The sequence below is a fragment of the Toxotes jaculatrix genome, chromosome 9, assembly GCF_017976425.1.
Source record: "Toxotes jaculatrix isolate fToxJac2 chromosome 9, fToxJac2.pri, whole genome shotgun sequence".
Lineage (NCBI taxonomy): Eukaryota > Metazoa > Chordata > Actinopteri > Toxotidae > Toxotes > Toxotes jaculatrix.
The window spans coordinates 543,178-570,000 of record NC_054402.1 but is presented as its reverse complement, the minus strand read 5'-3'; positions in this window follow the sequence as shown (position 1 = coordinate 570,000).

Sequence of the window (26,823 nt, the reverse complement as noted above, 5' to 3'; positions counted from 1 at the left end):
ACTGTAAAAGATTCAGATCTGAGGAGAAAAAGCTTTAATCCTCCCAGGCAGCGGGATGTGTCTCTGACAGAGAGCAGGGTCACGGCACTTTCAACAGGCAGACTTGTTCAAGCTCCTCACAGTGTTTGTGTTATGGGCTTTTCTTTATTTGTGGCTACATCTTGTGTTTATGCATGGCAGGATATAAAAGCAACATGGCGTCCATGGTTTGAGCTAAACTGGGCAAGAAAAGTGATTAAAGGTACTTTAAAGTGACAGGGACTGCGGGCGATGACGATGAGCAGGAAGCTGGAAGTAAACACACAGTTATACTCAACTCATATAAGCAACTCCCAGACAGAGCAGAGTGGTCATCAGATCTGAGGTTGTTCTTTGAACTCACAGCTAACGACCACGACGTGAGAGGACAGCGCAGAAAAATGTTCAAACACCACGGACAACTGGTTTCCAGTTTGATGCACCTTGCCCCCAGTTCACACTGGAGATGCAGGTGGAGGAGGAGACGCAGATAATCAGAGTGAATTCACATTTTATCTCAGGTTGTTCACTTTGTAGGAAAACATGAGATGTATTTAAACACATTGACGTTGTACCCAGAGTCCACAGTGTAGACCCTGAACCAAACAGCCACATGAGTTAATGAGCTGAACTCTCCTGCCTGATTGCTCCTGCACCCTCTGAGGGTCGCACGTTACACAGGCTCAGACTTTACAGTGGAGATGATTGTGTGAACCTTCTTCAGGCTTCTCTGAACCACAATCTGTGGAGTAAACACATGAAAACAGTCTCATTTCATCACAGACTTCACTTCTCTGCTCTGCTGTTCAACAGATCCGCCGTTTCCTTTTCTTTTATCGAGGCTGCTCTTCCTCCTCCTCCTCCTCCTCCTCTCCTTTAACAATCACACACTGAACCACCACACCCTCACACACCACTGCACAAATAACCTCACCCGTTATCTCATACCATCACAGACACAGTGTAAACCCACACACACACACACACACACACACACACACCGGGCCCATCTATTCCAGCCACACCTACACCCACCCTTCCACTTCCTCACCTAATATTCTCACCACCCTGTCCCGCTGATAGCATCTGTGTCTCCTGCAGAGGAAAACGTCTCCGTCCTCTGCTTCCTTATCACAGGAACAATGCAGCGGAGTTCAGTGGCACGGCTGCCTTATCAGCAGCACACTGCACAAAAGGCAGTACAATGCCACACATCGGCGCACACACTCGTAATGTGGCTCATTCAGCTCCGGTGAATCAAACTGCTTTAACAATCCTGCCTCTCAGGGATGTATTGATGAGTGTATACAACTCTGGGTTTTATTTGTGTGTCTGCTGCCTGTCGATGTGTCTGCCTCAGAACAAGGCACTTAACCCCCGGCGGTAAACTATAAAGTCAACAAAACCTTTACACAGGAGTCATTGGATTCTGCATTCAGTCCTGTGTAATGCTCATCAGACTGACGTGTTAAATGGTGACAATGGTTTTTCTCCTCTCTGTCAGTGTGCCTCTCAGTAAAGCACTTTGAGTCGCTGCAGAATCACAGAGAAAAGCCGTCTTACTGAAGTCGCCGGCGTGAAGCAATGTTCAGCCGCTGGAAAGGCAGAAATCCATCGCACAACATTCAGGATTAGCAGGTAACAGTGCGCACACAAACAGGAGCAGAGCAGAGTGAAACACAGCCACAGCAGAGGTTTCATACCTTTTCTGATTTGCTGACAGACGCGTGTTAAAATCACGTCTGGACAATTCAAACAGGAGATGAAGGATGATCCTGCTGTCGGGGAGGGGTGTGACCCCTGTGGGTGTGTGTGTTACTGAAAGCTGTGTCAGACCTGTGGCTCTCTGATCTGTCCTCTGTTTCACAGTGTCAGTGTGTACACTGTGTGTGCAGTCAGGAAACACTGTGCACTGAAAAAGACTCGCACATCAAACCGGATTCACAGTATGAAGGTGGAACTGGAGCCAGATGTTTGTTTGAAGGTGGTCTCCACTCTGCCATCTCAGCGTCTCAGTGTCTCAGCGTCTCAGTGTCTCAGTGTCCCAGTGTCTCAGTGTCTCAGTGTCCCAGCGTCTCAGCGTCTCAGTGTCTCAGTGTCCCAGTGTCTCAGTGTCTCAGTGTCCCAGCGTCTCAGTGTCTCAGTGTCCCAGTGTCTCAGTGTCTGAGGGCCCTGTCACAGCTGGAGTTTGGGCCGTTGGGTCTGAATGTTTGTGTTTACACTGGTTTATGAAAAACAGATCAGAGCAGGTATGAGATGATTCAGCTCCATGCTGACACGCTTCTGTTTGAACTCCTCTACATTTTCTCAATGATCAGGAAAAACCCTGCTCTCACATGCACGTTACCATGGTTACCAAATGATCTTGCATAAATTTCAATGCTGATGACACAGATTGCTCATATGATTGCTGTCTCGACAGTTCCTGAGATAAGAAGATGAAATTAATGTTAGTTAAATTAAAATTAAAGCTTAAACTCATCTGCAGCCAAATCCTGTGGCTGTTCTGTGACTCCACACCTGAAACAAACACCAGAGTCAGACCGTTGAGGTGAGAAAGCTCCAAACAGATCCAACCACCTGTGGGCAACATGAACCTTCAGCATTTCAAACCGAAAAATGTTTGTTATTAGTAAATGACAGTGATTATTCACACTGCAGGGACTCAGTACAACCACATACCGTACCTCACATCTTGCTGTATAAGAGAACAGCTTGTGTTTCCTGTTGATTCCAAGGTTAACCAGCCTGTTCAGCCCTGCATTACACCTGATACACCCTGTGGAATTGCTTCATCGCTGCAGAACAGGTGTATGTGTGTGTTTCAGCCTGTGTGAACGTCTTGGGAGGAAGCTCACTAAAAGATCAATTTCCCCAATTCTGTAAAGGGCGTAGGAGGTGAGTCCTGCTCTCGCCGCTGTTCGCTCCTCTCAGTTTCCCCAGAGGAAGCAGTTAGAGATGAGCCACTGAAATCCCCGTCGATACCCCTCGCTCCACACCAGCACGGGAAGCTTCAGGGAGAAGACGAGAGACGGCGAGCAGCTCAGGGTGCAGCACGTTAAAAACCGTAAACCAACACACACCTGCAGACACAGATTTTCACAGAGGGAAGGCAGCAGAGCACACACACATCACGCACACATCACGCACACATCACGCACACATCACGCACACATCACACACACATCCTGTCGGAGGCTGCAGTGCATTTCTGAGGTAATAAAACGGGGCAGCCCATCGGTCAGCTTATCCAGACAGCACCAGCCACACACTTCTAATATGAATGTGTGCGTGCGTGCGTGCGTGCGTGCGTGTGTGTGTGTGTGTGTTTTGACCCCAGCCTGCTGCTGCAGTAGTTTCAAAGTGCAATTACCTGCTAAGATATTTCTGTGGTTTTGAAAAACCCTCTGATGGTAAAGCCCATCTCCAACCATGTAAAGTGTGTGTGTGTGTGTGTTTGTGTGTGTGTGTGGGTGTGTGTGTGTGTGTGTGCAGGCAAAATTGATGTTTCTCGAGGGAATAGCAATTTCTCTCTTCTCTGGCGAGTTGGGAGACGGCCAGCTGTGATTGGTTTTTCCTCCACATCCCTTCATCATAATAACAACTTGATTCTGCTGTCTCTAACACACACACACACACACACACACACACACACAGCCACGTGCTGTATTACAAACTCTTTAAACACACACACACCGACCCACTGCTTCACCCTTCATCTGCTTTTTTCTTTGCCTCGTTTTGTCATTTTAATTCTCTCTCCACGTCTTCTTCTCCTCTCCCTCTTCATCCATCCTTCTCTTTATCTCCACTCAGCTTCAGCTTTTATTTTCTTATCTCATTTTCTCTCCCTCTGCTCCCCCTTTCATTCCCACTCTCTTCTTGTTTCTTACCCTCTCCTCCTCCCTTTCTTTTCCTTTCTTCTCCTTTTCTCTTCTCCCTCCCTGTGTCCTCTGCTTCCACCTGAGGCTTTCCACCTCCTGCTGATTCATTAAGGAGAAATCCAACTTATTAACATATTGGTTCACATGAGGTTTTAGGCTTGTTCCCACTTACAAAAACATTTGTCTAATGACTCTTTTCTTCCTTTTCATCTCATCGCTCTGATGCTTTTTCTCCCAGTGTTCATTTCCCCTTTGTTTTCACTTTCACTTCTTCTCCATCTCTTTCCCCCTTTCCTCATTTCTCCTTTTTAACCTGTCACCTCTTTCTCTCCCTCTTTGTCTGTTATTTCAGCATCGCTCTTTGCCTTTCTTTCCTTTCCTTCTTGTTTAGTCCTTTCATCTCCTCTCAGCTGTTTAATCCTCCTGCTCGTGTTTAGTCTTCTTTCCTCTCCTCCATCTCTCCTCTTTCCCCGTGTGCATCTCCACCTGCAGCACTGAGCCTCCTGCTGCATCTCGAAGCGTCGATTCATCGCAGTTATTTATTAAAAAGCTGATTGTGGTATTAAAGATTGATTGTACTATTAAAGTTGTGTTTACAGGCCAGACAGCCCCTGAGAGCATTTCTCTCTGCCTGGCTGTTTATTTATCCATCGACAACAGGAGCACGTCTGGGAAACAAATAGGTTTTTCTTTGTTTTCACTGTTTTTGCTTCGCTCATCAGCTTCACTGATCAGAGCTCCTGCCACGCGCTCAGCAGGGGGGTGTTAACCAACGCTTTATCCATAAATATGCAACAAGTCATTATGGTTTTACTGTCTTTCTTCAGGACAATCTGACAGGACTCACGATGGTTTGTTCATGTAGATGAAGAAGAAATGTGCAGAGACATGGAGGATGATTACACGCGTGTCAGGTCAGTGATGCATTCTTTTCCTGTCACGTGTCTTTGACATAAACAGCTGAAAATACTTGGACTGCACTGTAGGAGAATCAGTTTTACAGTTTAGCCCGTTCACATTGTACATACCATAAGCTGACCGTATATTAGCTGGCATCCAGTGGAAGGACATCATAAAACCTCATCTCATCTGTAGGTGCTTTCATCTTGGCCTCAGCATTACATCTCTGCTTTCCGCCGATGATGCGACTCTGCTGGCTTCGTTGACCTGTGACCCAGTGAAGCAGCTGAGGTGAGAGTCAACACCTCGGGGCCTGACGCCAAGGTACATTTACAGGCAGAAATCAGATGAGAGATCTGCACACTGTACCGACGGCTCCCAGCAGCTTTACTGTAGAGATCTTTGTCTGTTTGAGCTACAGTATGTACAAACATCCGAATAATTAAAAAACGATTTACTGCCAGATTAAAACAGAGCTGGGCCTGAAATCAGGCTCTGAAAATGCAACAGCTCTGAATGCTTGCACCTGCTCAGCTCACCCCATGCTTACCTCAGAAGATGGTATGTTCCAGTGCAGGTGTGGCTGACGAGGTAAATGGGAATCACTCGTCTGTAGTGACGACACTGTGATGCTGTGGGTTTCACTAACAGATTTTTACCCCAGGTCTAACACAGATTGTTGGGCCACGGGGAGGTTAAAGCTTCACACTCAGCCTCGGTGCTGCTGGGTTTAAAGATCACTGGAGTGTTAACAGAACTTTTACTCTTGTGGGATAATACAAAATTAAATTCCAGATATTCTGTGGGGGTGAATCAAATTAGGAAATCTGCCCATCTGCTCTGTCCAAAACCCAATTTTTCTTCTTGTCCTGGATACGACGCTGACTGAAGGCAAAGATGACTTTCACTGTGACTCAAAGGGGCAAATGAGGGTTACAAGGCTTTCTCTGATGGAGAATGCCTTCTGGAGCACAGCTGAACAGTAATCTGTGTGGCAGATGCACCAGAGAAGCACACAAGTCATAAAAACAAGGCATCTGCCAGAGGCCTTGTACTGAATCACTGAACTAAATGAAAAATTTATTAATAAGTGAGAATTCGCTTGCTAGTGCAATCTGCGTGGATGAAGTCAAAAGAGATGAATGAGCGGCATCCAGTGCTTCCTTCAATGTGCCCTTGCAGTATTATTACTTGGGGATTTAGCTGATGATGTCCTCATCCTGAGTGACTTGTAATGAATGAGCAAGTAGGTGTGGAGAGTGTCACTGACGAGGCGAGGCTTTCCTCATCAGAAAGCTGACAGGATCCATCGTTTGTTCAAACAATGACCTGTTTACAACAAGTCCTTCAAACCGAGCTGCAATTTCAGCGTGTGCCCAAAACGACCCACATTACTGCTCCAAGGATGACTCATAGGGTTCCTCTGTACAGCTGCCACATCAACATGTCTGTTGCCATAGTACGTTTCCATTGAAAGACACAGACACAGAGACGCTCACAAGTCATAAAACCAGGTTATTCCCAAAGACCTGAATCATCACAGTAAATCACAAGTTTGTTAATATGCCAAAGAAGTGTGGGAGACTCTCTGAGTCGAAGTGGAAGGATTCTTGATTGGAAAAGAAAACAGATAAAGGCATCTGTGAAAATTCTTCTAAACACTGATGAACTGATTGACTGGTTCAACCAACGGAGAGAAGACTCCTGAGATGTTTAAAGACATATGTATGCATATTTTAATCTTCTGACTGTAGCTGCTACAGGAACGTATGATGAGCGAAGCAGCATCAAACAGCATTAGCATGGAGGAGAAGTCTGCTCCACTGAGAGGAAAATAAATCAGCACAATATGAAAATTCTGAAATCCAATTATTTTAGGATTGTTTCATGTTCCTGCCTCATGCTACCTGTTGCTCACTCACTGATTACTGATGCTGCTTTCAGAGCCAGCGGGGCAGAATCATTAGGAATAATTCATTCATTTATGTCATCAGTAAAACACACTGTACAAAGCCACAGTTCACTGTCTGGGCTGATTGTTCTGTCAGAATAAAACAGGGCACCCCTTAGGAATGATTGGGTCGTGGTGGCTGCTGAGTTGTGTTTCTGTGTGTGTGCATGCGTGTGTGTGTGTGTGTGCGTGTGTGTGACATGCAGAGAAATGTCTACTTGGATTTTTTTAGCATGTTGAATAAGACACAGAATAACCCGAGAGAAACGCCTGAGTTGTATTTTAGTGGCACTGCAGGAACGGCAGGGAGAGGATTGGTTATAAATTGGGTACAGATGTCCGCGCTTGACACGGAGTGAGTCACGATGACGTTGGTGAGTCACGATGACCCCAACATTATGTGACTCCTTTAATGGTTGAGTCATTAATTTTGCCACACTTATTCAGCACAGGTTGTACAACAGCACTGCACGCACCTGTCAGGGCCATGTGACCCTGTCACCCAGAAATACAGCTGAACCGCAGCGGAGATACGCAGTGTGAGCAGATCGTGTCTTTAACAAGGTAAATGTTCTGTTTCTGTTCTGAAAAAGGCTGCAGGACATTTCAAATGATCTGTGACCAACAGTGAAACTAAAACACCATATAAACAAAATGATATAACTTATTCAAAGGCAGAGCTGGAGCAGTAGTGTTTATTTGTCTGAATGACACCTAGGCTGTAAAGTAATGTCACATTCGGAAAACTCTTATTTTGTCAGTGTCATAGTTTATGAAAACTTAGATGTGTTTTCTCTTCTGCTGTCATCATAGCTGAAGTCAAACTGTTGAAACACAAAAATAACAAGCAGCCTGGGCGTTGCAGTGTCTACCAGCAGGACATCCTGCTTCTCACTGCTGCTGTAACACAGTGTCACAGTTCACGTTCTGAGGCAGGAGACCAGAGGTGTTGTTTCACACCATCTGGCTCTCAGTCAGGAGGCAAACCGGTCGATTAAATTAACATAGAACAGGTTTGGTCAAGTCCCCCAGCAGGGATCAAAGGATGGGCCCGGTCAATCACACGCTCACACTGGGGAGCTGCCTCGTACAGTCTGACAGAGGAGAACACAAGTGACAGGTGAAAGATTTCATTTCCTGTACGCTGAAGGACTCACCGAGCAGACCTGAGTCGTGACGGAGCTGGAAACCACGATGTATTTTAATCACTGCAGAAACTGCTCAGGAGCTTCCTCTGATGTCCAAGTAATGAGGAGAAAACAATGCAAACAGACATCGACAACAACATGATCCAGGAACAGCAAACTAAAACATCTCAGCTGCATCGAAGCTGACTGGCTGTGTAGCCGACCACCGCTTTCTTTCCCTGACAGCAGAGAGAATCTGAATCCAGCTGACAGCAGCCAATCACCCTGAGGGGGAAGGAGGGAAAACGGCGTACTTTTCAATGAAAGTGAGAAAACAGATTTTAAAAAGCATTCGGTTTTCTTCTAAATGTTCTGTTCACATGGTGAAGGGAGCTTCATGACTCATTCAGGACTCAAAGCACATTCATCGGGGTCTGTTGGACGTGGGACTCAGTTTGGGACTGACTTGTCATGACTTGGGATCGTTCCATTTGAACTCGGGAGCTTCAGACTCGGTCTTGTGCTTTGGAAATGATCTGAAACTTTCTCACTTTGATGGGAGGCTTTTGGACTTTGGACTCGGGCGTTGTCGTGGGACTTTTCCTGTCGTGCCTTGGAACTTGCTGGACTTTAGCTTAACTTGGCTTTGGACTAGACCTGAGACTTCATAGCCAAGACTTGAGACTTGTGACCTGCGAAACAACAAGTCCTCTGAACAGTGAAGAGTCATTAAGCTCATGAAGACATACAACCGACACATTTCTACCTCACGCTCTGAATATCCCGTCCAGCCGTGACTGTCCCGACGTGACTGTCCCGACGTGCTGCTCTCAGCCTAAAACAGCAGCATCATGTCAGAGAACCAGTCCAGAGATCTTAACGTTGACTGGTCATTCTCTCAGGACAGATTCAGTCGAACCCGTTGGTGCTTCACAGACTGATCACTGACGGTCAGATCGACTTCCTGTCTGTTTGGTTTCTTCCAGTCAGCTGCTTGTCTGCCTGACCGCGCTGGTCCAGTTTGGCTTTGCTATCGCAGAAAACAACAAGAAGACTCATTCCTCTGTGTGTGTGTCTCTGCTGTGCTTGTCCACAACATTACCACATCATACTTGATGGTAACTCAGTCCCATAATTACCATTTCACCATCTGTCTGGTTGGCGAGAGAATTCTGGGAGGAAGGCACAGAGGGTACCCTGGAGGGCTGTGAGAGAGGGTCTTCACTGGAGGAAACCATGACGACGTGGCTGTTACCTCCCCGTTCATCACACTCAGCTGCTGGTGTGTGTGTGTGTGTGTGTGTGTGTGTGTGTGTGTGTGTGTGTGTGTGTGTGTGTGTTGGTGATAAACTAAACAAAGCCTGTCTCTGTCTTTGTCCTCAGCCTTTTTACCTCTGTCTCTCTGAGATCCACCAGAGACAGCCTGGACCTCTGGGCCTCTGTGATACCGCCACTCATTCATTCAAACACACACTTAGAGATAAACATCCTCTTTCCTTCTGCTGATGTCCTCAGTCCAGGAAACACGAAAACTGTTTGTGTGTCCTCCATCCACCACAACCAGCTCCTGTCAGCCACTGATAAATGTAGCTTCATTCATTTAAAAAGAAGTTGCCTCTGAAATTAATCCAGCCAGCAATTATACTGCCACCACCACGAGTCTGGAAGAACAGTTCAGCCATGTATGAATTTCTCAGTCACTGGAAGACAGAAAAAATCATTTAGACCAGAGGAAACTGTCAGATATAAAAATCTGACATAAACTAAACACAACACTATTGGAAATGTGTCTTCTGGAGACCATAGGTGCAAAAGATGCTCAGCTAATGGTCTCTGTGATGATCATGAAGGATCCAGTGTCCAAACTGGGACACAGCTTTAATGCATTTACTCACTCACAATATAAAACTTTGTGTTTTGTTGAGTGTGTGTGTGTGTGTGTGTGTGTGTGTGTGTGTGTGTGTGTGTGTGTGTGTGTGTGTGTGTGTGTGTGTGTGTGTGCATGCTGGCGATGAACTGAGCGTTTCCTCTATAGATTCACGTTCAGCTGAGCAGCGTCTCTGTGACAGGGAAACACAGTGTGGCCGGTGAGTAATGGGCCTCTGTGTTACTGTGTGCTGAAACATGAAGACATGAAGAGCTGTGGCAAGACTGCAAACAGCTACCGAGGCTGATTCTGTCTCCGCCACAGCTGCTCACATGAAACTGTCCACCATGAGACACTTGTCAATTTGGAGACATGCTTTTTGATTGTATTTGAATAAGAGAATGCGACTCCTGCTGCTCAGACAGGCCTGCGATTCTGTGCTGAGGAACATGAAGTGAAAGCTGCTGGAAACACATCAGACCTGGAGACGCTGTGAAACTGAAGCATCAGCCAAAGTTACAGGGACAGAAACATCTCAGCTTCTTATTCAGCTTATATACATACACATATACATACACATACACATATACATACACATATACATATACATGTCACAAGTCTTTATTCTCAGAGCTCGTCTGTCCATCTGGCACCGTCTGGCTGGAGATCTGGCTCATGTTTCTATATCTGAGCCTGGTATTCACACGCGGCCTCCATATTTGAACCTGGTGTTTACCTCCCACATGATGAGGATGGGAGTGGAGTTGTGAAACCTCCTGCAGGTGGAAGAGATGTCCAGGACTATATTTGTACTGAAGTACAAATATATGTCTCTTTTTTTCCTGCTTGCTCAAAGCAAAGAGAAATAAATGTGATAGTAACATAGAACTGTCATGATAAAGTCAGACATTACTGCTGAAACGTGAAGCAGTCAGTCCTAACTCAGTGCTCACAGCTTCAGCTTCGTATAGCAGCCATTTCCCAGAGGACACTCTGTGTTTTGATTTTGCTGCTGCTGATTTCCAGCTGTTCCTCATACTTTCTGTTACTGTGATGATGGGTACAGTGGTGTCCATCAGCACAGTAACAACGGCTTCGTCTTACTGTGCTCGTTCATCTCGTCTCATTTACATACATTTAATTCCTGGTACAGGATGGAGGGTTACTTTGTCTTTCCTTGTGTTTCCTTGAGTTGTGAATAGGATCCAGTGAATAAGGAATAAAACATGCTTACCTTCGGCTTCTCCTTGTTCTGTACTCCCCAGTGGTAGATTGACATTTTCACTTGACTCAGAACAGCAGTCAGTCCTCATCCTCTGTTTGGAAGTGAAACACTCATCTCACTTCACCTCTTCCCCCTGAAACGCCGTCACTCTTCCATCTCTTCAAGGCAACAGCCTTCTGTTAGACACCGAGGGAAGAAGAAGAATTTCATCCTCACTCAGTTCTTCTGCTGAATCCCAGAAAAGCTGCAGCTGCCTCTCTGCTCCAATCACGAGTCAGAACGTCACTTTCACATGTCACAGGCCAAACAGGGTTTCACACTGTGTTTAGATTCACACCCATGGTTTATCACGTTATCAGAACTCACAGCAGGACCTTTTATATTATCCAGTTTTGGCACAGAAACGCCTCATTTTTTATTCAAGACTGTTCCAACTGTGGCAGAAGTTCTAATGAGGCATCAAAACTTATCCGGAGTTCATGTGTGTTTCCCTGCTGTAAGCAGAGCACCAGTGAGCTGCTTTCATTTAACTCTCTGCTCTTTTAAAAGCACTTTTAACAAACAGTCCATCTCTTCTGTCATGAGTCTAACATGTGCTGCGGGGCAGGCGTCACTCTCCTGCACAATGACACTCAGGTAACATGTCACAGAGTCAAGCTCTGAACTAGTCCTCACTCTTCTTCACTCTAAGCACTGTACCTTCATTAACACACACACAGACACACAGCGCACACAGACACACAGACACACACAGACACACAGACACACACACACACACACACACGCACAAACACACACACACAGCAGGAATGTCTGGGGATTAATACCTTCTGGATTCAAGTAACAAAAGCCTTATCAGATATAATGGATGTAATTATGCTCTGCCCTCCACACATCATTTTACTGAATGATGAGCTTTCTCTTACTTTATCAAACGGTGACTAAACATTGTCCTGTGGAACAACAGCAGCAGAAGAAAAGGTGGTAATGACCTGGAATTATCCACATTATCTAAACACACAGCACAGCATCCCATCCTCAAAGGTTCTTTCTTTACATTTATCAACAGGAAGAATATGGAACGTGAAGGCTGAGGGAACGGAAGCTAACTCCCTAACATCCCTAAAAGTAAAGAGTCTTATTTGAGTCCAACCAGTGCAGATGTGTAGAACATCTGCCCCCTTTATGAGCAGAGCAGCAGGTGGAGCGGCGGCGTGCTGGACAGCAGAGGCCTGTGGTTGGTTGGTTGGACTGTGGACGCTCTGAGGTGTGAATGTGTGGAGCTCTGTGAATACAAAGCAGGGGACTGCTGCAAGAGAGCATTCATGCTCAGTCAGAGCTCCACAGGACGAATGAAAGGACGGAGAGTTGGATTGCAGCTGCTCGTTTCTGCACTCTCACAGGTAGACCAGGAGAACTGCTGGCCAGCAAGGTGAGCAGCATATCTGTAAGCTAACACATCACGTACTGTTGCTGCTGACATCAAACCTGGAGAAGACATATGTACACCGACCTGTAAGAGTGTGTCCCCACTGCATTCTTACAAAACCCAAACTCAATTTCACCTCTGTCCCTAAACAAAATCCTGGATCCTCCATCTGTCCTTTGACACACCTCCTTGCTTTCCAGCCATGTGAAGCCACATCAGGCGTCCGTGGCAAAGCTCAAACCCACCAACACTCATCACTTTCCAGAAATGGTCTTTGACAAATTGAGGACCAGCCAACATGTTCCTCATTTTCAGAAATGTCCTTTGATGAATGACCATTCAAAATGTCCTCACTAACCACTTCCCAAAAATGTCCTTTGGAAAAGTAAGAACAGGCTAATGTGTCATCACTTACCACAACCTCTTTGATGAAGCAGGGATCAGACAAAACATTGCCACTTTTCACAGATGTCCTTCCATGAATTGAGGTCATTTCACTGTCCAGCCGTCCCCTGTCATAATGATACAGGCACTCACCCTGAGAGAGAGAGGGAGAGGGAGGGAGGGGGGAGCTAAGAGCTCTCCCAGCAGCACCACATCTCGTTGGATCCATCAGCAGACGAGTGAAACAGCAGAGTAACTGGACGTCACAGTTCCCCTGCTGCTGCTCTTCTTCACTTTTGTTTTAAAAGTCATCACACGTAAACGTGACAAATGCTGTTTGTCCCACAGCTTTACTTTGAGTCAAGTGTCCAAATGACCAAGGTTAAGGTCACAGTATTTTCCATAAGCCCAAATTACAGAGGGCCCCTAAACGTCTCCTGGGCAGGCTAGCTGTGGATGCTCTCTGAGCAGCTGAACATGCTGAAGCCTCAAGATTCTCACTCTCCTCATGGCCAGCACAGCACGGGCAACTCCGACTAATGAGAGAGAAGGAAAACTCAAAGAAGCAGATAAATATATATAAATATTCATGTAACAAGGTATCTGCAACACTGAGCCTGAGTCTGAGCCTGAGCCTGAGCCTGAGCCTGAGTCTGAGTCTGAGCCTGAGTCTGAGTCTGAGCCTGAGTCTGAGCCTGAGTCTGAGTCTGAGTCTGAGTCTGAGTCTGAGCCTGAGCCTCGAAAACTGAAAGAAATGGACACAGTGAGCCCTTTTTCAATCACTGCTCATATCACATCCTACAGGTCCTGAGAGAGAGACAGAGACAGAGACATGAAAAATAAAGAGAGGACGATGCAGATAATGAGAAACTCTGAGCGAAGTCAGAGACAGAAAGAATGAGAGATGAAGAGGGAGGGAGAGGCCAGATTAGTGAAGCATATCTCCAGACCAGCATAATTATCCATCATCCTCCTCTGTAATACTTCTCTTATCGCCCGGTTCTTTAGAGAGAGGAGGTTTGGAAACTGATCTGCACGTCTTATTTTTCTCTTCTCCACTTCCCGGCTCTCATTGCAGCAGGTCAGGAGGGTGGAAGGATGGATGGAAGGTGGGGGAGGAATTAGAGAGGGAGACAAGAGAAATGGGTGTGAACAGGGTACAAATAAAAGGAGGACAAAGAGGAGAAACTGAGGCCAAATATTTTCTCAGGATGGAGGGATGAGGATACAGAGAGAAGGAGAGAGACAAAAGGAGGCAAGAAACATAAAGAGAATGGAGATTCATATGGAGAGGCAGCAGTGAAATTCAATAAGGAAGGTCTTGGTAAGAATGAAAGGTCTGATGGAGAGAAAGGGTAAAAATAGAGGAAGGACAGAAAGGGGCGTGACTTAGACCATGCAAGAGACAAAGGAACGTGAGAGACAGAAAAAGAACGAGGGATGGAGGGATAGGAGTGATACAAAATGGATGAGGTTATAATGTTACAGCTGTAGCAGTTAGTGTTTTCCATTATTCATGGAGTGGTTGAGTAAGATTGAGGTTTTCGTGTGCACTGATTCTAGTCAAGTGGGTTTAAAATTGTTTCCCTTCGCACCCACGTCTCCAAAATTGAAAATTTTTATACCAACATATGGGGCATTCATCTTTTATCCAAATACAGCTGCTCCATCTTCCATCCTCCAAGCAAACGAATGGACAGGTTATTTGCTTTTCCCTTTATATTTTACTTTTTGTGCCAGAGATGATTTGAATTTTGCCAGAGCAGGTAGAGATGCAGATTAAATTCCAGCGGTTTCCCTCCTCCTCCGTTATTTATTTCAGCAGCTGTTGTGCAGACCAAACAGGGAAACCAGAGGAACCACGTGTTGAAGCCGATATCTCACCATCATTTCACAGCAGCCTTTCTTTTTCCCATCACACCGACCCGGTGCCCAGCAAAGACTTCCCTGTTCTGCTCTGCAGCTTTTCACCTTTCATACAGAATTACATTCTATAAAAGGCAAACACTTGACAACGTCTTCTGTCTGTACGCTGCATCTGGTGCATGTTGGCACCAAATCACACAACAACTTAAACAGTGGACTCACAGGAAGTGGCTGCTCACGGCTCTGAGAGGGAGCAGCTGAGAGGAAATCAGAGTAGCTGCTGACTTTCTCTGCGTTCTGCTTCTTTTTCACATTGTAGAAAGTCACTTCAATTCATCTTAATATCAAAGATATCACTTAGTGGAGCTTATTATAATCATAAGCAATTATAATGCAGTCACACTGTGTTTGACCACGCTCACGAGAACGTATGATGCTCACTGACGCATCGTATCAGCACTGAACCATTCGACTTAAACTGAATCATAAGCACAAGCATCTCATGAATGTTAATGACTTATCGCTCAGAGATTATATATTAAAGTCACTACTGACTAAAGTGAAATGGTTAATAACAGCTCATTAATAAACCAAATAACAAAACTGCTTTATGTTAAACTGAAATAAATTCTGGATCATTCAGGATTTAAGATGATGCAACATCATCTGCATGATGATGCAATATCAGCATTTTTCTTAAACTAATAATTTTAATAATTGTTGTTTAAAACACATTTTTAAAAAATCTGACTAAAACCCAAACATAATGTTTTGTTGATTTAGATTTGCTTTTTCAGTCCCAGCGACGGACCGTTCATTTGATGAGAATATTGTTTTACTGTTGTGCTATATTTTTAAAGAGCGCCCCTCTGATTCAGCACTGTGCTCCTGTAACACTGCCGGACTCTCCATGGACCTTCGGCCCCAGCTGATGCTGTCTCAGGTCACATCACTGACAGTGGTGCCAGAGTTCCCCTTTAAATCTAACAGAGGAGAGCAACAGGACATGTGAGGGGAAAAATGGGAACAGAATGGGTTCACAGGGACCCGGCCACATTTGGACCCGGGCTCTGCAGCTATAAGCCGACTTCTGTAACATCCGGGCTGCTGTCTCCCCACCGTCCGTGCCTGCAGGGACTCGGGTGATGACAGCAGTGCATCGTAGCTGGTGGCTTCATACAAAATTAGAATTCTCCTGTCAGAGAACATCAGATGTTGTTCCAGAGTAATTTGGGAGGCCATTTAAATTTTCTGGCTGTCTTTAAGGCATTTCTGCTTCATTAGATATCTTAGTGAAAAACACTGCACAGACGACAAGGAGCAGAAAGGAGATGACAGGCTACTGAGGTCAGGAGTCCAGTGAGACACGATTTGCACTGCGCTGAACAAGCTCCCAGTTTGATTGCATGACAAAGATATTGTTGTTTGAAACTCCACATTCAAATAGTTTTAGTCAGAGTCCCATTATGCAAACCTTTATTTCCCATTTGTCCTCCTGGCCTGCTTGTACCACGCAGCCTGAATGCAGGTTGATTATATTTCCATTCAGCTTGTTCTGTGTCCTCCCTATCCACCACACCGGCCTGTGTTCTTCCTGCACAATAGTTTGTTTTTTCCATAATTCATGAGTCGCTTGTATTATATTGAGGTTTTCATGAACTCAGATACTTGAATGAAGCAGCTGTTAAGTTTTTAAGCCCAGGGCTCAAACTGAATGAAACCATTCTCACTCTGTCAGACGAATTCAATACAATATTGTTGTGTTGTCATGTTAGAACTCGATAGAAAACAGACTCCTGATGCATTTTGGCCCATTGTTGAAGAAATGCTGTGCTGGAACAAATGTACCTCAGCTTAACCATGACTCACCAGATTATTTTACATCATTGGGTTCATCACATCTCTTCATGAATCACAACATCTGACCAGGATAAGAAAGGAGCAGGTCAAATGATGTATTGAAGTGATAGATAATAAATAATAAGACTGAAAGTTGAAACTCCTTCTGGACATGTTCAGCTGCTGAGAGTGACCTCTGATTTTCTGCAAACACAAAACTCCACGGTTCATTAAAGAAATGCTCAGACCAGAAAGCTTTTTCCTGTGTGGCGGGATCATCTGGGAGGCCAGCAGGAAGCTTTTAATAAAGAAGGCACAGAGACGTTGTTTGGATACTGATAGCATCTGTATGAGATGATTTCTCAGAGGGCGACTGATCACATGGAACTTACTTTATCACTTTAGCCAAATTAAAAATTCGATGAAGTGCAGAACTTTGTATTAAGTATTGTCCTAAGAGCAAATGACTTGAACATGGTTCATTAGAGAAATGGTGGAAAAATAATTATATTACCGTGTATCAGTTATGTTTTCATTGCCTTGTGAATATTAAACTGTCTGTGTTTGGTCACATGACAGGTTCATGGAGCAGGCACCAAATTTAATCTCCTGATTTGTGCACACGGACGTGAATCTTCCACGATGTACAGCAAACTAATGTTTTTCAGTTGGAAACTTTTCTGGAATGAATGAAGCTCTACGTTCACTGACAGCAACAGATCTACTGTAAAACTCGATGATGATACATCTCTACAGAGATTAGTTGCTGAGTGTGGATGGTCTTTTACCTTCTGAGGAGAAGAATCAAATTCTAAGATAACCCTCCACATCTGGATTAACCTCTGCATTCTCACCCCCATCGTACGTTTCATGAAGTTACACAGGTAAGATGTTTCTGTTGTGTCTGATTTGCATTAGAGTTAATCATTTGATGGGAATCATCGGATTTATTTTGAATTCTGTTAAATTATAGTTAAAGATTCATGAGGCTTTCATTTCAACCAAGCAGCCCAGTGGGTTCCAGCGGGTTCCAGCGGGTCACAGCGGGTCCCAGCGGGTCCCAGCGGGTCACAGTGGGTCACAGCGGGTCCCAGCGGGTCACAGTGGGTCACAGCGGGTTCCAGCGGGTCACAGCGGGTCCCAGCGGGTCCCAGCGGGTTCCAGCGGGTCACAGCGGGTTTCAGCGGGTCCCAGCGGGTAACAGCGGGTCCCAGCGGGTCCCAGCGGGCCACAGCGGGTTCCAGCGGGTCACAGCGGGTCCCAGCGGGTCACAGTGGGTCACAGCGGGTTCCAGCGGGTCACAGCGGGTCACCTTCCTGCTCAGCTGTTCCTTTTATCAGCCGCTGCAGTGTTTTTATGAAAATTCTGTTCTCCTGAGACTTTCTCTGAGAAGGTTTACTGTTCAATACCAAATCATCAGCCACAAAAATCTTCCCATATGGGGTCTAGGATTAAACCTGATCCGTGTGTGTGTGTGTGTTGGGGGTATCTGTGGGGGGGCATTGACATCCACTAGCCTTGCATCATATTTTCAATCTATCATTTCTAATCTATGCATTTGTGGTGACATGTGTGCATGTAGGTCAGAGATTATTCTGTGTGTGTGTGTGTGTGTGTGTGTGCAGCCTGCCTCTCCATATTTCCCATTCTTCCGTTTATCACTGAGTCACAACTCATCCATCACGACTGTTCATTTGTCTTCCATCACCCCGTCTGCTCGCTCTCCCTCAGGTGAACAGTATCGGCGTTTCACTCAGAGATGCAAAGCACGTTTCCACTTACACAGCGATACAACGTTCAACATTCAGCCCACGTGAAATGTTCCCCCGACGCTGTTCATTCTAATTCACGGTCCTACAGGTAACAGCAGCCTCCCCCGTGCCACCTAAACCCTCCCCTCCCCTGCCCTCTTCGTACCTTACCACCCCTCTCCCTTTCTCACTTTGTTCCATTCATAGGTCAGATCACAGCAAACAGGAACTGACACGTAAAAATTCCCTTCCACCATCTTTTCCTTTTAAAGCTGACCCAATTCTTCCTGGATTGTGACTAAAAATATGCCATCATGTTTTTGTCTTCTGTTATTAGAAAGCTAAACACCCTCTCCTGACTCGAAAAATCAATGTGCTGTAAGTGGACATGTCTCTTCACTTTACCCTACACAACAGATGTCCATTCGTAAAATATATTTGCAAAATAAAACGGCACTTTTCTGTTCAATCAGTGCTAACTTTGTTTGAGATGGGCCTTCAGCTCTCTCTGGGTCTGATCAGAATGTGTAGAATTACGATTTATGAAGTTAGAAAACTCCAGAAATGATGACGAAGCATTGTTATCACTCCAAATAAGGAACTGTCTGAACAATATTTCATTTTGCTTTAGCAAAACGTCGCTCACAGACAAACACGTCTGTTATCCTTACAGGTGATGTTACCTTTGTTTGGGGTCACAACACAGAGGTCAAAGCCTTTGTCTCTGTGAGCCTGACTTTGGATTTGGGAGCAGTATGCTGCATGAAACGACCATGGACTTCTAACTGAAACATGTCATGTGTTCACATTCATGTTTACATATTTCCTTTGAGCTGTTGACAAGGATCTCAGAGACAAACAGAGCCAAAACCAGTCCTCACAGCTCAAATCTATCGTGACGGTCGCTCTGTGAAATCAAAACTTTAAATAACAGGAGGGAGAAACAGCAGATCGATCGATAGCTCGATCGATAGCTCGATAGATATGGTGTGTGTATGGGTGTGTCCGTCAGCCTCGCGCACCTCCCGCCGGCGGAAGCACGCGCAGGAATCTGTGGCTGAAATTCAAACTTTAACCGTGTGTTGAAATTCCGTCGGCGGCAGCTGTCACCGAGAGCACGGCTCAGACGAGGCGGAGGAATCAACCGGACACGGACGGAATATTCACCGACGATGTGACGTTTCGAAGCCTCGACACGGATTATCACCGTCTCCAGCGGAGGGGCGAGTTTTTCCCTGAAGACCAGACGAGTTTCGGTGTGAACAGCCTGCAGCCGCTCTGCCGACCCTCACCGACCGCTGGCGAACCGCGGTGTTGTCTGGGTGAAAGTGGAGCTTCGGTTGTTGCCGCAGGATCGTTCGTTTCCCTCAAAACTGCTTTTTTTCCAAAAAGCAAATGTTGTCGGAGCCGCTCGGTGGATTATCAGAGCCGCTTATCCGCTGTGTGATCATGGAGGACGGAGCCGGACGCCGCCCGGACCAGTGTTAAGGCGACCAGACGGGGATTTCGTCTTCGTCGTTGGTGCGGGGACAGGAGGAGACAGTCGGCTCCCAGTCCCGCGGGCTGGCGGGTGGACACCGCGCGCAGCACCGGAATGCTTCGGGATTGAGATCGTTGTGTTTGTCAGACAGGCCCCACCTGGAGGATCAGCTGCGTGCTTTTTGGAGCCCCCCCGCTCACAGACCCACACGGATGCTTGGAGAAGTGAAAGGTTGTTTGCGCTCAAGGACACGGTCGGTGCCGGTGGGGGTAGTTTCTCACTCTATTTTTGTTTCGTAGAACACGAACCGGAGCTGCGCGCGGATTTGCACCGGGACTTCAGATGGACCTTATCGGAATTAAAGCTGTTTAGCTCCACTTCTCTGTGCTTCGTGTCTGCTGGATGTCTCTGAGGACTTAACCCCCCTGTTACTTTAAATGCGTTGTTGGATGAACGTTAATTGGGCTTTGGGAGGCGAGTGGAAGGTTAACGGGAGTATTTTAGCAACCTCACGACCCCCCCTCCATCTACCCGCCCTTCAGGATCTATGTGTACGTGAGTGCTTCTCGTGGGTTTGCACGGTGAGACCAACGGCACCTGGATTCCCGGTTCAACCCCCATCTTTTTCTTCTGCCTGACTGCGCGCACGTCTGTTCCGATAATTCCGCTTCTGCTGCTGTCCGGACCCGCACACACACTCACCCGCACACACAGACACACACAGACACACACACACTCACACACACTCACACTCACTCACACACACACACACACACACACACACACACACACACACACACACACACACACACACACTCCCGATAATTCAGCCCCAGAAAACTACCAAGATAGCCTCTCTCTCTCTCTCTCTCTCGCTCTCTCCTCGCGTGTGGATGAGGAAGGGGCGCAGGAGTTTGGATAAGCTGCCGAGCCTGATCAGCTTTCAAGCCTTTTCGCTGTGATTTAGACTAACTCATCTGGCAGTGGGCGGATCGGAGAAGAAGAAGAAGGGATTCAGGAGAAAAGAGACGAGGCGCGGGGAGAGGATCTGGAGATCGATGAAGGTAAGGCACACTGTTCTAATGATGCAGGGTGTGTGAGATGGCGGAGGATGCTCGGTGGGACCGAGCTCTGCTATGCAGTTATTTTGTGTAGCGCGGGGAAGCCGCGCTCACCGCGGTGCCAACACTAGTTTTATTCTTAGTGACCAGGAAATGAATCATCGCTGTAATCTGATGATGCTCTGCCATCACCTCCGTGTGTGACTGCCTTCTTCCTGCGCTGGCACAGTTAGTGGACTCTGTCATTCACTTAGGCCACAGATCGTTTAGCTCTCCACCATCCAGCACACCGGCGCTCGCGCTGTTGACAGTCTCGTCTCAGGTGGTTCAGTCGGTGAAGGACTAACGCTCGTGTGCTGCGATGCCCTGTCCAGGTCCGTGCCTGTATGGGAATGCGTGCCCGTGTGTGTGTGTGTGTGCGTGCGTGTACGATGGGCTCCTGCGCGCGCATCAGGGATACATGCGTTCGCGCGCGCGCGCGTGCGCGTGTGTGGGAGCGCAGTAATAGAAGTCATTCTGGGGGAGCTTTCTCACTCTGTCTGTCTCACTGTCTGCTTCTAAAGCCGTCTCATCATGCCGCTCCAGCTGACTGCCGTTACAGCCACATCTATTATGCAGGAGGCCAGGAGATGAGAACACAAGAGGGGAGGAGAGGTGGGGAGAAATGGGGAGGAAAAGGAAACAAGGGAAGGGAACAGGAACCGAGGTGAGGATTATAGGGTAAGGAAAGGGCGAGGTGAGGAAAGATGGTTGATGTGAGTAGAAGCAGCAGTAGAGGATAAGGGATAGAAGGGTGGGAGGAGGAGGGATAGAAGCCAGGAAGGCATTAAACAAGAGAAACAGAAAAAGGCAAGGACAGAGGAGTTTAGATCGCAGTGCAAGGAAGTATAACAGAGGAGAAGGTGGGAGGAGGAAGGAGAGGGAGCAGGAGGGGACGGGGCTGGCTGAACAGCTCAGATTGTTTTCTGCAGTGTATGTTATATATTAACCAAATGTCATCCAGTATATATCAGTCTGTATTTAGGGGCTGAAGAGTAATTGGACAGATAGTCAATGAAAACCATCATGAAGTCGAATAAAATCCTCATATTTAATATTTAGTGAAAAATCCTTTGCAGTGAATGATTCTCTTCAACCCAGAGACGGGAGCAGGCGCTGTGTGTCTTCCATGGTGGTGGTCTCCATCTCCTTCAGGCTTTCACTGTGGCCTCCTTCAGCTCTGGCTTGTTGTAGTTGTTAGTCTGGTCTTCGGCAAGTGGAATGCTGACTCAGGTTGAGATCGGGTGCTCAACTCGGACAGTCAGGGATATTCCACCTCTTCACCCTGAACAGCTCTTTGGTGGCTTCGGCCTTATGTTTAGAATTGTTGCCATGCGGAGTAATGAAATGTCCAGTGAGTTTTGCTGCATTTGGCTGGATCTGAGCTCACTCGATGCTCCTGTATAGCTCTGCATTCATCCTGACTGTTCTGTCAGCAGTGAAATCATCAGTAAATGCCAGTGTGCAGCCATTTGTTTTCTTTCTGTGTGATTTTATGATCTGGAACCTGTCTTTTCTTTTCAGGAAAGGGTTAGCAGGGGTTGGTATGTTAGCAGGGGTTGGTATGTTAGCAGGGGCTGGTATGTTACCCGGGGCTGGTATGTTAGCAGGGGTTGGTATGTTAGCAGGGGCTGGTATGTTAGCAGGGGCTGGTATGTTACCCGGGGCTGGTATGTTACCCGGGGTTGGTATGTTAGCAGGGGCTGGTATGTTAGCAGGGGTTGTATGTTAGCAGGGGTTGGTTTGTTAGCAGGGGTTGGTTTGTTAGCAGGGGTTGGTTTGTTAGCAGGGGTTGGTTTGTTAGCAGGGGTTGGTATGTTAGCAGGGGTTGTATGTTAGCAGGGGTTGGTATGTTAGCAGGGGCTGGTATGTTAGCAGGGGTTGGTTTGTTAGCAGGGGTTGGTATGTTAGCAGGGGCTGGTATGTTAGCAGGGGTTGGTATGTTAGCAGGGCTGGTATGTTAGCAGGGCTGGTATGTTAGCAGGGGTTGGTATGTTAGCAGGGCTGGTATGTTAGCAGGGGTTGGTATGTTAGCAGGGGTTGGTATGTTAGCAGGGCTGGTATGTTAGCAGGGGTTGGTTTGTTAGCAGGGGTTGGTATGTTAGCAGGGCTGGTATGTTAGCAGGGGTTGGTTTGTTAGCAGGGGTTGGTATGTTAGCAGGGGTTGGTTTGTTAGCAGGGGTTGGTATGTTAGCAGGGGCTGGTATGTTAGCAGGGGTTGGTATGTTAGCAGGGGTTGGTATGTTAGCAGGGGTTGGTATGTTAGCAGGGCTGGTATGTTAGCAGGGCTGGTATGTTAGCAGGGGCTGGTATGTTAGCAGGGGTTGGTATGTTAGCAGGGCTGGTATGTTAGCAGGGGCTGGTATGTTAGCAGGGCTGGTATGTTAGCAGGGGTTGGTTTGTTAGCAGGGGCTGGTATGTTAGCAGGGGTTGGTATGTTAGCAGGGCTGGTATGTTAGCAGGGGCTGGTATGTTAGCCGGGGTTGGTATCTTTTGGTGAATTCTCTGACGTTCTGGTCATGAAGTCTTCTCTTGATGGTTGACAAGGAAACATGTACCTACGCCTGCCTCCTGCAGAGTGTTCTTGACTTGCTGTGCAGTCACACAGGGCGACTGTGAACTGGCAGGTGAGTTTTATCCAGACTTATGCTCCTCGGTATAGTTTGGTAACAGAAGCCTATAAGAGGCCAGCGAGTGTTTTGGGAAGCAGTGACGACTCCACACTGAGAGAGCTTCTGTTTCAAAGAAAGATCTGAAAAAGCTGTCCCACACATCTCCACAGACATCGGAACAATCTGCTCGTAGTTCATGGATGTCTGAAAACAAGTTAACTGGGATTTGGGTCCACGGAGAGCTTCTCAGAGGCAGTGTGAGTCTCAGGGAGAATAGAGAATAGTCTGACCTCAGTGTTGGAGCCTGATATGGTGTCAGTACAGAGCTCCAGAAAGTTCTAGGACCACGGAGAGCTCCATGTTGTTAGCACCATGGATTCTACGTAGTTCAACACAGTAACCTGAGCTCCTGTGTGTTTCAGCACCACGGAGAGCTCCATCAAAGACTGAAGCTCAGGACTGAACAACAGAAACTGATCTCAGAGCTGAGGCCTGACAGAAGTTTCATGTCCACAGAGAGAGCCAGTGTAGGTCTGACGACCTTGAAGAACTTCACTGTCAGAGCTCCGACACACTTTCAGCTCCATGAGTAATTCCAACAAAGCTGCTTGTAGTTTGTGGATAGATTCAGACAAGTTAGGAGGAGTGTTCCTCAGAGGCCTTCTGGCATTGTATTACATTGTAAGTGTATCTGTTCCAACTCTCTGCACAGTCACTCTAAACTCTGCAGCAGCTGAGTTGTGCAGCTGATGTGTGTAGGCCCAAAACAAGGGGAAAAAAAACACACAATGTTGGAAATGTAAAAATAAGACGATGAACAGAAGCAAAGGCACGCAGCATCTGTGATTTGGAAGTGGCTCAGATTTTAAAAGCTGCATCAATAGTGGGGTGATATCTGTTGTAAAGTATGCAGCAGCCATCCCAGCATTCCAGTGTACACAAAGCCAAAGTTTGCACTCACAAACTTCTAGCACTAGCACGAGCTCCCAAAGCTCACCAGTCCAGCAGCAGCCGCTCATTTCTGCTTCTGCTGGGACACGTAATGTTTTAGAAGCTGATGAAAATGTTTGGCTGTGCTACCTCAGCTTTGTGCAGCATGCAGGGAAAGTGGAGCCTCATAAGCACAAATGTTGTATCAAGTTGTTTGCTTAGAGTTTCAATTATTGATTCAAAAATAAATTATTGTTTAGGACCTTAACAAAACTTGTGATTTCAGTTTTCCATGCATTGATTTATTTGTGGCTGTCTGCCACAATATTAGCATTGACTGCTCAACATTGATTTTCGATTTTTTCACTGTTTCAAATGGGTAAAATCTTGTTTCATTGAGCTGCTCGCAGTGCATTGATTTGCTCAACCCCCGCCCCCCCCACACACACTCACACACACATACGAACGCGTTGTTAACATAAAGTTAATAACTGAAACTCGTTCAGCCTGAATTCTGATGCTGATCCATTGATCACAGCCTTTGAGCTGCTTAGATAAGTTTGAGGTGTTTCTTCCTTTGTGACACTGTTCGGTTTCTGGCTTTTGGTCGTCTGAACTTGTTCCTGATGATTCGCCTCAAATGCAACAACTCTTGGCATGTGTATCAGACCAGAGAGAGTTATTATGCTGCCCTCATCAGTCTCAGAAGATTCACATCTGCAGTACATCTGCACTACCTGTGGCACTGTAGATAAACAAGTACTGTTGCCTTTTCAGAAATGTGGCATCAACTCTGTGCTGTTGTACTGGTTCTGATGACATCTCTCATTAGAAGAGCATTGAAAGTTGTGCACATGTAACTATGACACATTCAGTTGCCGAGGCTAGCGAAGCAGGTAAACAGGTTGGGAAGGATGTTAGGTAACAGAGACAACAGGCTGGCGTAGAAGGTGACAGACACACAGGAAGGAAGATGGACAGACATGGAGACAGACTTAGTCTTACTCATACAGCAAAGAAGAGACAGACTGGCTTAGAAAAGCAAGACAGGTAGACACACTTTTACCAGACAGGCTAAAGAACAGTCAGCCAGGTGACAAGCCGTCCAGCGTCATGAGTGTGATAATAGGGTGAAATGTGTTAATGTGACTGGAGTGATGTGTGTTTTGTGGTCACTGTTATCATATGGAGAGCATTACAATGTGCTTCACATCCCATTAGCAGAGAGAGAGAGAAAGAGAGGGAGAGAGAGAGCACATCCCCACCTCCACACTCCCTCTCAGCACTCTGCTGTGTTTTCCACCGTCTTCTGCCTGTGATGCATTTGTTGGATGCTGTATTTTACCTTATCAGGCGGCACAGGAAAGACCAGGCTGCTATTTATGGAAGAGTCTTATGCATCTAATCAAATACAGGATGAAAATTTAGTAAATAATATTTAGTAAATAAAGTGGTTACATCTGTTTAGGGTTAATAATCATTTACAGCCTTGATCAAATCTTCTGGTTCTACTTTGACGACCTGTTTAATGTTCTTGGTCCATCGCTGTTTTACCGGAACCCAAGGTTTTGAGGTTTGTTGTGATTTGCTTTGAAACTAGTTCAGTGTGGAACAGCTACATGGCCACAAATGAAGTGTTATATGATTTTAACAGTAAATCACAAGGAACTGGTGTCACATCAGAGGGCTCTCTGTTTAATACAGACCTTATACAGCACTGGCAGCTTCAAAGTCTGGTAATTCAGCTGGCACTTTGGCCACCATCCAGCACGTCTATGATTAGAACTCTGTTCTTAAACCTGCTTGGCAGCTAAGAAAAAAAAAATCTGGATGATGCCCTTCTAATTTCCTTTGAGCTGTGCTCTGTCAAAAAAAAGTTATTTCCCTGCTCCTCGAATTAGGTTGTGTTTTGATCTTTGCAAGCTGTCATGCAGAAATGTTTCATTTCCTTTCTGTACGACTTTAAATGTTAGGGTTTTTTTTGGAAACTATCAGAGTCAATTCCAGAAGCAGTGCTTTCTGCCCATTAAGGATTGTTATGTAAGAACACACTGCAGAGGGAGATAAGCAGGTAAGAGGCCGTCACAAATATCCAGATCATAATGTGTGATTTACATTCCAGCAGAAATTCTGCATCCGGTCTGGGTAAAGAATTAATCTGTGGCTTAATCTTCCAGCCTGGAGCTATACCCCCAATCCCTCCATCTACTCCCCCCATCTGTCTCTGCATCCATCTGTCCATCCAACCGGCCAGCTCGCTCTCTGCTCTGACGGCGTAGTTTTCTTTCCCGCTTTCTTCTCTTTCTTTCTGGAGTTTCTCTGGTTGGTGTTGGTCTGTGTGGGCTGCAGGTGAGCTGCAGGTGAGCTGCAGGTGAGCTGCAGGTTTCCTACTGAAGACGTTGCATTAAATGAAATACTACCACCACTGTCTGTGCTTCGTTCTCTGACCTCCAGGAACAA